The sequence below is a fragment of the Bubalus kerabau genome, chromosome 2 (assembly GCF_029407905.1).
Source record: "Bubalus kerabau isolate K-KA32 ecotype Philippines breed swamp buffalo chromosome 2, PCC_UOA_SB_1v2, whole genome shotgun sequence".
Taxonomy (NCBI): Eukaryota; Metazoa; Chordata; class Mammalia; order Artiodactyla; family Bovidae; genus Bubalus; species Bubalus kerabau.
The window spans coordinates 7,269,135-7,281,507 of NC_073625.1; the positions used below are offsets into that span (position 1 = coordinate 7,269,135).

Sequence of the window (12,373 nt, forward strand, 5' to 3'; positions counted from 1 at the left end):
AGCCAAGGAGACCGAGAGCCACCATTGAGACAGAAGGAAACCCTGAGCACTCATGGTTCAAGGCGAAGGAGGAACGTCAGGAGGAGGCTGAGCTCGACCGTGTCTGCTGAGTTGAGTTTGGAGACCAGACTGCCGTGCCTGAAGGTATTATTATTATCGTTGTCCAGAGGGGTTTGTGGAAGTGGTTGAGTGAAGTCTGATCACAGCAGGTTCAAGAGGAAATGGGGTGAGAGAAAGTGGAGAAAACTCTTGAGAAATTTCTTCGTGAAAGAGGGCGGAAAAATAGTGAGGGAAAAAATTACATTGATAAAAGTTTTTTTGTTTTGTTTTGTTTTTAAGATGGGAGAAACAAAGCTTGCTTGCTTTCCGGTGGGAATGACCCAGTAGAGAAGGGGCTTGACTGCTGGAGGCGGGTCTTGAGAAGTGATGGTGATGCTGACGGGGATCAGTTCCGGGGGAGGCCACTGGCCCCAGAAGCCTGGACACCTGGAGAAGGGGCAGGAACGCAGGGTCAGGGGCTTCCTGACCGGACGTGTGCGCGGGGTCTGGATGGTCCCTTCCAATGACCTGCTCAGTGAGCAGACCCAAAGCCATCAGCTGAGAGCGAACACGGGGGAAAGAGGCTGGGGGTTTCCAGAGAGGAAAGGGCACGGCAGATTTCTGTAGGCAGCAGGAGAGCGCACGGACCCCAGGGGCATACAGGATGTTCTCGAGGCAGCCCCAAGGCCCACCCGGGAATGCTGGCCATGAACGTGGTGTGAGAGGGTGTGATGAGAGTGTGCAGGAGCCACGCTCAGCTGTGTAGTCGCGGAGCAGAGAAAACGAGGGCAGGGAGGGCAGGAGGGGGTGGACCTGTGGCTTTGCTGACTGAGAAGGATGAAGAAGAGATGCCTGGGTGAGGACCAAGGTGTCCCCAAGACAGTGACTATACCAACTGGCAGCAGAAGTTTAACTGGGCAAAGAGGGAAGACAGGGCATGCAGGTGGAGAACAGGTGACCAAGTCCATGGAGTGCAGGTCCCACTGGGATCAGAGGATTGTTGGGCTCAAGGTGCTGGGCGGGTCGATGGGGATGGAGGTGGGAAGTGGGAGGCAGGAGATGAAGGCCAGGGGAGGTGAGCGGCTGGCCAAGCGTGGAAGACAGGATTAGCGGGAACAGGAATGAGAGAACCCAAGGGCCAGGGCACAGCAAGGATCACAGATGGGGGCCCTGACATCAACATCAGGTAACATGCAAAAAGTGCTCAAAGGAGCGATAGTGATCGGGAGCACAAAGGATCCAGAAAGGAAGGGTCATGAGTGTCCTGAGCCCCTCCCCGCCCCGTGGAAGTTTCCAGGAGCTGGGGAGGACTGAGGGGCTGCAGAACTTCATGGCAAACAGAGTGCAGGGGAGGGCTGGGGCTCCCGGGTGTGACAGATACAAACGAGCGGAAAGGAACACTGAGATGAGTCTCGACAGCCTCGGGGCACAGGCTGACCGTCTGTGAGCGGGAGGAAGAGGCAGGTTTTGGTGGGGCTCTGCCATGACTGCTTATGGAATCTGGATTCATCTCTGGGTGCCACTCATGTGAGTGAAAAGAGGGAGACGGAATAGATTATTTCCTAGGGTGAGCTTTAGTCCATAATATGAGGTTCTATGGGCCTCCCAGGTGGCGCTGGTGGTAAAGAACCCAGCTGCCAATGCAGTAGATATGAGACACAGGTTTGACTCTTGGGCTGGGAAGATCCCCTGGAGGAGGGCATGGCAACCCACTCCAGTACTCTCACCTGGAAAATCCCCATGGAAAGAGGAGCGTGGCGGGCTGCAGTCCACGGTGTTGTCCGACACGACTGAAGCGATGTAGCACACGGGCGGGCATGAGGTTCTATCCTGTTTGCCCGAGAGCCACAGCGCCTGCAGGTCACCATAGCCATGCCCAGCTCACCCAGGCCCCAGACGCACAATATGAGCAGACACCAGCGCGGAGTCATTCCTTATGACTCCTTCCTTCCCACCAGCCCCTTCTGTCAGAACTTCACTTCACCAGCTTTACTTCTCTGCTCACCTTGATCCTCAGAGCCACGCACCTCTCGTCTTTACTGGGGTGTTAATGCTCTAGAAGGGCTTCCCTGGTGACTCAGCTGGCAAAGAATCTGCCTGCAATGTGGGAGACCTGGGTTCAATCCCTGGGTGGGGAAGATCCCCTGGAGAAGGGCATGGCAACCCACTCCAGTATTCTTGCCTAGAGAGTCCCCATGGACAGAGGAGCTTGGAGGGCTATAGTCCACGGGGTTGCAAAGAGTCAGACACGACTGAGCAACTAAGCACAGCCCAGTAACGCTCTAGATTCTGGTTCCCTGCGTGCGTCCCCGTCTCCATCTCCATCTCAGCCCTCCAGGATCAAGGTCAGGGCTACCTCCAAAAGCCTTGCATCTCCCATGGTCCGGACCCTCTCTACCACCACTTGGGCAAGACTGACATAGTCACAGGCGTCTCACACATCTCTGCTTGCACAGGGCAAGAAGCATTTAATGCCCTCTCTCTATACAGACACCACCCCCCACCACCCCCACACACACTAAGTGCAAGGGTCTTGGACGGGGCTGGCTCTTCTAAGTATCCTGAGATACTGAGCGTGGTGCTGCGGCAGCACGAGCCCAGCTCTCAAGGCGACGTCTCTCCTCCACCACGCGTGTCCTTTCCCTCAAACCTGCTCCTCACTCCAAGCAGTGCTTCTTCAGCCAGCAATTCTACACGAAGTTGCAAGAGGGTCATGGGCCTCCTCAGGTCCAGTGAGGACGGACCTCTTAAGGGATTCCATGGGCCCTGTTAGGGTTTCCTAACTTGTCCAGGATCCTTTCCATGGGAATTTTATTTCTTCCTTTCTAAAGACAGAGAGCTTCCAGAAAACAGACACAACACACCATCTGCCTTCATTTCAGGGAAGAGAAATCCCCAGGACAGAGAAGGGGAAAGTCTCATCTCATGACAAGACCTCTTCCTGGGACACTTGTCTTTTCGGTTCATATTCACATATCCCACAGCCTCCCCTCCTCCAAGATGTGTCCTCGGAATTCCAGTGCTATGCTCCGCTCGTGTCCTGCCCATGGATCTACCTGAGACTGTGGAATTAGGCCGCAAGTTGATGGGCTCAGTTTCTAGCTCAACCACATGTAATCAGTGTTACTAACGGCACGTTCTAATACTTATTCTTCTCAGGAACATATAGGTTAACACAAGTGGCATGCTTTCTAATCTTTTTCTTTTTTTCCTAATTATTTACGGGCTATGCATTTTGTGTAGTCATCGGCTGTCTTTAAAGGCAGCGCTGACATTTCCCGTGGCTGGTGACCGCTCTGCACAGCAGCTGGTTATCTGATCTGTCTGGTTAACAAGTTCCTCTTTGACATTTAATAAACTGCAGTGATTTCACATTTAGTTATTTCCCCCACGCGCTTAATGAGGGCAAAGAACCATATAAAGGCCATCTTAGCTGACAATTACAGAGGCAATTTTTTATGGATAAGCAGAAAGTAAAAAGTTATCTTTTTTACTCGGCTTTTTTTTTTTTTTTTTTTTTTGAAATTTACATCTTCAACTTTCTTTGGAAATACATGATCTTACTCTAACATTTTTGCTGTTTACAGTATGTGTCATCGACTGCTTGGTTATGGTTTTATCTCTTTAATGATAAAGATGTTGTTAAACAAAGGGCAAAAAGCAAAGTTTTCTTGCTTTCTTTTTTATGGAACTAGAGCTCCTTAAATCAGAATAGACTTGAGTTTTCCAATAAACCCTTCCCTCAGTGAATGTACATGGGAGCTCTACACATTCAATCGGTTGACATTTCAGAACATACTGAAAGAAAAGCATAATTCAAGATCATCAGTTTGCCTAGAGCCTCAAACACCAAGTCTCTGGCAATTTGATTTTATGCTAGAAGAGATTTAGATGGTAAGGCCAAGCATATCTTTCTGACTCCTCTTCCTCCAAAGGAAAACATATCCCAAAGCAGCCCAGCAAAACACCCCAAATAACAGGCCCCACCTCGTGAGGATTCTTATTTTTCCACAGTCACAGTTATGGAAAGGATAAAACTTTTCAAAGGCTCAAACGTTCCTTCCTAAAAGCGTATTCTCACCGGTGTTTTGCTTCACAGGAAAGTTTCAATCCTAAGCACTGACTTACCAGGCTTGCATCTGGCCAGCGCCTTGGAGAGGCTCCACTTTGCTCTGAGGTTGTGTCTGACGCTTAATACATAAAATTTAGACAGTTCTGCTTCCTGGTATTATGACTTGGTTTACCCCCGTGACTCCATAACAGGCCAGAACCCCAATCCCTTCTTTCTGCAAAGTCTTCAAATGACCTTCTCCCTCATTCTCCTCTGCTTCACTGCAGGCCACGATGAAAACCACACAATTCCGGTTTACTTGTGCAGGAAAAGGTGTCAAACGTACACGTATCAAGCAAAGTAGGCGTCATCGATCGCAAAAGGAAGTAGAAGCTTCCTCGAGTAGTTGTGGTAACCCCGCAGCGCTTTGCCTGTGGGTATTTGTCAAAGGAGTACGCTTTTTCAGAACGAGAATGACAGGCGAGTGTGGGCAGGAGCCCTCCTGCCAGCCGAGAGAAAACAGCCGGAGGGTCACCAGACCCGGCGGCTCTGAGAGTTAATCCGGTGACAGGAAGCGCGCTGGTTTGGCTAACGCTGGAGAAACAGTGGCCTCTGATGGAGCCCAGATGTCATATTGATTACACACGGTGTGGAAACTGGTGGCTTATTCTGACAGTCACTCAAGGGAACATACGGAATCAGAGGGCCCCAACTGAAAAGCCGTCTCAGGCCTAATCATTACACTTTTGTAAAGTCCAAAAGCTCCATTCTGTTCTTATCCTCTTCTTATTCCCCGCAGTGTTACCTTCGTCCTCACAGACAACTTTAACATTGTAACCGTACTCTAATGAGGTTTAATGTTTAAACAATCAGTATTGACACATGAATTTTTGTTTTCCTAAGGTTCTGGCACTCTCTACAGTGATATCTTAAGCAAAAGATATGACAGGGTTTATTCTGACAACCTCTATTTGAAAAATATCTTACAACTGGGGAAAAAAAAAAACTTCCATCTCTCCCCAGAGCAGATTTGCCCACTTGCCACATAAAATACAGGCAGATGGTGAGTGGTAGTGAGAAGTTCAGGTTCTTCCAATCCTTACTATGTTCGTTTATTTTCCTTTATGCCATTTTTACAAATGTGAGCACAGCCAGGAAATTAGTAACAAGCTGATCCAAAAGGAAACCAGAGAGGCTCCCCAGACCCTTTCAGACCTGGCATTTCCTGGGGCTTGGGGAACTTTGTGTTTAGAGAACTCTGACCCTCCACCAGGCAGACCCCAGCGTGTCACCTGTGATAAGGTTGAGTGAAATCCACAGCAGATGCTGAGGGGACAAAGCCAGAGGAATAGTAGGCAGGAGAAGAAATATTTGAGGAGCGTTCTCTGAACTTTGTGTAGCACGCCTTTGGTGGAAAACAACACACAGGTGAATGTAAAATAAAGTCAAAGATAAGAACAAACGAAGGCTCCACTTGTCGGAAACTTACCTGTTAAAGATGATTCCTGCGGTTTTCTATATAAGTGCTAGTACAAGGCCATGTGAGGTGGCACATTTAGCAGAAGACTTGGCATCAATGACCCTTTTACCCCTCACGTTGCCTCCAGTCAGTAGCCCTGTCATGTTACATTATCTGTGTGTGTGTGTGTGTCTGTGTGTCTGTGTGTGTGCATGCACGTGCTCAGTCGCTTCAGTCGTGTCTTACTCTTTGTCACCTGGTGGACTGTAACCTACCAGGCTCCTCTGTCCTTGGGATTCTCCAGACAAGAACACTGCAGTGGGTTGCCGTGTCCTCCTCCAGGAATCTTCCCAACCCACGGATCAAACCTGATTCTTGTCTACTACATTGGCAGGCAGGTTCTTTACCACAAATGGCAAAGCCTCATTATCCGTTTACTAAGCACAAAGCCAGGAATCTTCATGGATCGATATCAAGATTCTAAGATAATTATCCTATTGGTTTTCAATTATTATTTTCCTCAGGGCATGTTTATGGTCTAATTTCCTAGAAGTATTTTAGTTACATGAAAATTCATAAAACATTCTCAACACATAAATGTTTCATGATGTCACTGGATGGTCAGTTCTTATTTATGCCTGAATGCAGGTTGTTCATTGAAACCATTTTGCAGGCCTGGTGGAAAACCAAGAGGAATTTTGGCAAATGTCTCCTGGAGGTTTGAAACCTAATGAAATACTGTACAATGAAGCATTGTTTGCAATTGTGACTTAACTACATTCTTATCTGCTTTTGTATTTATCTGAGCTGTAAACAGCTTCCAAAGTTCAGACTACCTCACAGAGAGGAACTCTGATTTCCTCTCTGTGAAGGCATGATTTCCCTGCTCTGTTTCTGCAGTATTTTCTCTTCGTCAGCCTTCTATTCCCTTTCTCTTATGAACGTCACCTCTCCCTCTCTGCCATGTCCCAGGATTTATTCCACTCACTGATATTTTCTAAGTCAGATAGAAAAGGATGCCACTTCTTGCCCCATCTCTACTTATTCTATGCTATTTTCTTTTGAAGCAGTTATAAGGGAGACAACACCCCTAAATATTTCAAACAGTAGTGAAGCAGGAGGGAAGGGGCAGGGCGCAACCTCTAGGAGAATGACATAGCCATAAGACATGGCCCAACGGGCTAGAACCATGGAGGCCCAAGATGGCGGAAGAGCTGCCTTCCACTGGGCCTTGAGCCTCACACATTAGCATCAGTGCAATACGTTAGCATAAGCTAAGTGACACCCAGCGGTGCCATGGAAGTCCCGAAGCCATCAAAGATCAAAAGGCGGGCAGTGACCCAATTCCTAGAAATCTGTCCCTTCCCCCAAATCGTTGGAATAATCCTCTTGCTCATTAGCCTATGAAATTACTCTGTCCATAAAAGCTGCTGCTGCTGCTGCTGCTAAGTCGCTTCAGTCGTGTCCGACTCTGTGCGACCCCATAGACGCCGGCCCACCAGGCTCTCCCGTCCCTGGGATTCTCCAGGCAAGAACACTGGAGTGGGTTGCCATTTCCTTCTCCAATGCATAAAAGTGAAAAGTGAAAGTGAAGTCACTCAGTCGTGTCCGACTCTTAGTGACCCCATGGACTGCGGCCCTCCAGGCTCCTCCGTCCATGGGATTTTCCAGGCAAGAGTACTGGAGTGGGGTGCCATTGCCTTCTCCGGTCCATAAAAGCTACTCACCCCATATTTCAGACCTCTCACCTTTTGAGATGGTCCACACTCTGTCTGTGGAGTGTGTTTCTCTCTAAACAAATCCACATCTTATCTGTCACTTTGTGTCTCACTGAGGTCTTCCTGTGATGAGACATCAAAGACCTGAGCCTCATTAAGTCCTGAGACCAGTTGTGTGAGATCTCACTTAAAAGACCGTGGGTTCAAGTCCCAGTCTGAGTTTCATGGTTTCAGTAGTAGTTGAACTCATTTATTGTTCTTCTTTCCTAAATATTTTTTCTCTTTATAAAAGTGATAAGGCTCACTGAGGACTTCCCTGTGGTCCAGTGGCTAAGACTCTGCACTCCCAGTGCAGGGGGCCCAGGTTTGATCCCTGGTCAGGGAACTGGATCCCACATGCTACAACGAAGACCTGGTGCAGCCTAATCAATAAATTAATTAAAAGACTACCTTCTAAAGAAAAAAAAAGTAATAAGGCTCATTGTACAAAACTTGGATATTGCAGAAAGTCCAAAGTACAAAACTTGATAATGCAAATCAAGCACATGCCCATCAACCAGAGATGCTCACTCTCAGTGTATTCTCCCAGTCCTTTTTCTCTACACGTATTTACTCTTCATAAGATTCGGAGAGTGTCGTGTCCTCCTTTCTCCACCTACCTTTATATTTTTAAGTATTTACATCCCCACATTCTTCAAATGTGGTTTTAATTTCAACACAGTTCTATAGTGTATTTACTTCTGCCCCATGGGAATCACTTACAAAATTCCCAGTTTTTCATTATTTTAAATGATCTTATTGAGAATGTCTTTCTAGACGTTTTAAAATTGTTCCCTCTTCATCTTCGTCAAAACAACCAATTGGGACTTCCCTGGGGGTCTAATGGCTAAGACGCTGCACACCCAAAGCAGGGGGCCCAGGGTCCATCCCTGGACAGGGAACTAGATCCCAGGTGCTGCAACTAAAGATACTGCGGGCCCCAACTTGCAAAATAAATAAACTGGCCAAATAAATAAATATTAAAAACAAGAGCAACAACAAAAAGCCATGAAGCCAGTCCTTGCCTGTTCATACATCCTCAGTCTCCCGTGAGGTAAGAGCTGCCTGCACACTTACGTCAGCTGAGGGGTCCAGACAGATTCTGTCACTTGCCTGAGGCCACATAACTAGTTGTCTGAAATGCAGAATCTGATTTTTTTCCGCTTTTTCCATATCTCAGGCTCTAACAGTAAATCTGTCCTTTTGAACTGTCTTTTGTTAAACCCATTTGTTTTCATTCTATACCAGCACTTGCCACCCGGTTCCAACCCCTTCCTTGTAGCCACACCCCAAAGTCCCTTAGATGGGCTTCCTGCCGCTAGACCCCATTGTTCTAACCCCCCCCAACACACATACCACTGCCAGATGGGTCTTGCTTTAAGCCACTCACCCTCATGGACTCACAAGCCTCATGGACTCCTTAGTAAAGCCCTACATGAAACAGCAACACTGCCCAGCTCTCAAAGCCCACTTGCCCTTCCAGTCTTCCTCATTCACTGCCCACTTCCTTATCTGCTCCCCACCCCACTCCTGGCTTCCTGCCACCTCCTTGTACTCTGTACCCCAAGCAGAATATTCTTGTTTCCCCTCTTCTCTTCAAACTCTATTCAGTCTTCTAAGGCCCAGCCCAGGTCTCATTTACTCCATGAAATAGAGTGAGCATCCCATTGGATTTGAAGTTGGCCAACCTAAGTTCAAAGCTTTGCTCTGCTAATTTTGCTGGGAGATTTGGGGCAGGGGGAGTCAACTTTTCTGAGTCATTTCTGCATATGTAAAGGTAAATTGTTATACTAACACCTGCCTTTTGTCAACCTCCCAGAGTCCTAAGAAGGACAGAATGTGTGTCATAAAGGTTTAGTGAGCAGCTATGTGCTATGCAAATGGGAGATGGAAGCTTCAATACTTTGGCCACCTGATACAAACAGATGACTCATTGGAAAATACCTGGATGCTGGGAAAGATTGAAGGCAGAAGAAGAGGGTGACAGAGGATGAGATGGTTAGATGGCATCACGGATGCAATGGACATGAACTTGGGCAAAATCCAGGAGATGATGAAGGACAGGGAAGGAAGCCTGGCATGCTGCAGTCCATGGGGTCACAAGAGTTGGACATAACTTAGCGTCTGAACAACCACCACCATCCATACTCTGAACCAGTTCGGTATCCAGGTCTGCACCACGCAGACTAGCACTGATTACATCCTGTCCCGTCAGACTCTCTCGCTGTTTCATGCATGGTGATCACTTTCCCTCAGCTTTGCTGTAAAGTGTCTGAATTCCATGCAGTCTCTTGCTTCACCTCCATAACCCCCAGAGTCCAACACAGCACATCCTTATCAGACTGCTGGCCTAATCCTCGAGTTCCAGTTGGATTCGAGTCACATGGGACTTAGAGTCCCAGCCTTCTGTCAGTCTTTTGGAGTAGGAAAGCCTTACACTTTGGGGAGTTCTAGAAGACGCGGGTCAAGGGTAGTATCCACCTTTGTGAGTCTGTGGAAATGTACTCTCATTTTGGATCTTGCCTCTCAGAGACTTTCACTGCATTTTCACAGTAACCCTTATTTAGTAAAGTACTTAGTGAAATCAGAGAACAGAAGCAAGGAAGTCCTGTAGACATCCAGGAACCAAACCCAGACCGTGGATATGTTTATCAGAAAGGTCAGGGAACCTAATCACGAAAGATGGTTCACTGATGATCTGCTTGTAAATCTCATTTAGTCTGAGAATTATTCCTCAGCTTTGATTATCTAGAGACCTAAGCACAGTTTCCCCTAATAGGTCCACCCCTGAAAAGGCCAGGACTAGCCTAAAGGGTACGGTTAGTCACAAGAAATGGGGTTTAGGTTAGAGTTAAGGGTTAGCACTGCATTTGGGTTTAGGGTTCAGGTTACAACTGGGGTGTGGTTAGTGTCAGAGTAAAAGTTCTGCTTTGGGTAAGGACTCAGTTTAAATGCAGATATGCAGAATCATGGCAGAGTTAGCGTTAGTGTGACACGCAGGTTGGGGGTTGGAACTAGGCTTAGGGTTAAGGCGACAGGTTAGGGTTGGAGTTAAGGTTAGGGTTAAGCTAGATTCCTGGATATAAAGGACGATTTTAGTGCAAGTTGTGCTTTAAAATTCTACTTTGTATGGTTAAGGACACATTTTTACCAACTTCCCAGGAACTAGTACAACGCCTTTAGAAAGACCTTCACTGTACAGCTTTCCAAGATCAAGTGCAATATACAATTTCCCACAGCTCTTCAGAGTGTTTTTTAAATCTCTAATCCTGAAAATTAAAAAAAAACTCTGGTGAACTATGGAAAACTGTATATTGCACTTGCTCTTGGAATGCTGTAGAGTGAAGATTAACTCTCTAATCCTAAAAGGGCTTCCCTGGTGGCTCAGATGGTAAAGAATCTGACTACAATGTGGGAGATCTGGATTCGATCCCTGGGTCGGGAAGATCCCCTGGAGAAGGGAATCACAACCCGCTCCAGTCTTCTTGCCTGGAGAATTCATGAACAGAAAAGCCTGGCAGACTGCAGCCCATGGGGTTGCACAACTGAGCAACTAGCAATCCTGAAAAGGCAAGTACCACTTTTAATGTCATTGTTAACACCCTGAAGTTCATTTTGTAGACTGTGTCCAGTTTGTACTGCCCTCTTCTCCTCCTGATATGCTGAACCCCTACCAGAAAAGCTGACACTATTAAAGAAAAAAAGCTGTGATCTGGAATCCACTTACATTTTACCTCAAAACTATATTTTAAAATAAACACCATATACTTTTGAAGTGCTGGTCATTTGTCAAGCACTATAAACAGAAAACACAAGCTGTTCTCATTAGAATCACACTCCAAATTGTTCAATGTGGCTCACATCTGCATTTCCAGCCCAAACTTCTTTCTCAAACTATGAAGTTGGATTTCTAGTCAAATCGCAACTGGTTGGAGAGTGAGCCCGTCTCCACTGCCTTCACTCAGCACACCGGCTTCTCGTTCTCTTCCATTCTTCTCAATGGCAACACCATTGACTGAGGATCCAAAACAAAAGTCTCCTCAAACTCTTCCTCACCTCCCACCATCCCTTCCTGCTGTAGAAATTCTCAGATCTCCACGGCATCTTCAATTAGGCCCTTATCATCTCTTGCTTAAATCATTGCAACAGCCTCTTAAATAGCTATTAACATTCCTACGTTCAAGCTCTTCCCCTCACATTGTCAGCAAACGTGACATCTTTGTCATGTGACCACCAGGCTTCCCTGCTGGCTCAGCGGTAAAGAATAGGCCTGCAATGCAGGAGACCCGGGGTTCAGTCCTTGTGTCGGGAAGGTCCCCTGGAGAAGGAAATGGCAACCCATGGCAGTATTCTTGCCTCGGAAATCCCATGGACAGAGGAGCCTGGTGGGCTACAGTCCATGAGGTCACGAGAGTTGGAAATGACTAAGCGACTACACAAACCACTATCATCCACAGCTGAAATGTTGCTAAATTCCCTCCCAGAGCCTCTGCCTCGGGGACTCCCTCAGTTTGCTTCCTGGGAGTTTCCAGCCCTGCTCTGCACCCCGCACCCCTTGCACGTGTACCACACTTCACTGCACTCACACTTATGCTCGTCTCGCAGGAGTGGACGGCAAGCTTCTGGAAGCTGAGACAGTCTCATTCACTGCTGCACCACCCGTGTCCTGAAGCATGCCTGGCACCCAGGGAGTGCCCACAAAATTCTGCTGAGAGAAAATAGCCCATGGGGCTAAATAACTCCCGGAGATCCTCTTTATATATTAGCACATCCAGTCCCAAAATAAAACTTATGCTGTGCAAGGCTTCTTTAAAAAGCACACCCTGCATCTTAACAGGAAGTTACAGATGAATAAACAGCTGACAGAACAAACTAAACAGCATCCAGTGAATCAGCAGCTGACCATTCAGTTGCCGTTAACTAGATGCAGGGAGTGAGCTGCTGCTGCTGCTGCTAAGCCGCTTCAGTCATGTCCGACTCTGGAGCGAGCAGATGGGGACAAATGCTCACTCTCACTGCCAGCTTGCAGAGGGACATCCACACATCTCACCCCGGGGGAGAACTCGG

At 47.4% G+C, this 12,373-nt stretch overlaps 1 protein-coding gene across 6 annotated transcripts in view; it reads right to left on the reverse strand.

Moving 5' to 3' along the window:
• The window catches only part of PSD3 (pleckstrin and Sec7 domain containing 3), a 616,838-nt gene extending 604,784 nt beyond the window's left edge, over positions 1–12,054 (reverse strand). For 3 of the 6 annotated variants that reach the window (XM_055566948.1, XM_055566943.1, XM_055566949.1), the window contains exon 1: positions 4,168–4,687. The gene's annotated coding sequence lies outside the window, so the exon portion shown is untranslated. Of the gene's footprint in view, positions 1–4,167; positions 4,690–11,892 lie in introns of those variants that run through there. The other 3 variants (XM_055566944.1, XM_055566946.1, XM_055566951.1) reach the window with 3 other exon arrangements.
• Between the last annotated feature and the right edge of the window lie 319 nt (positions 12,055–12,373).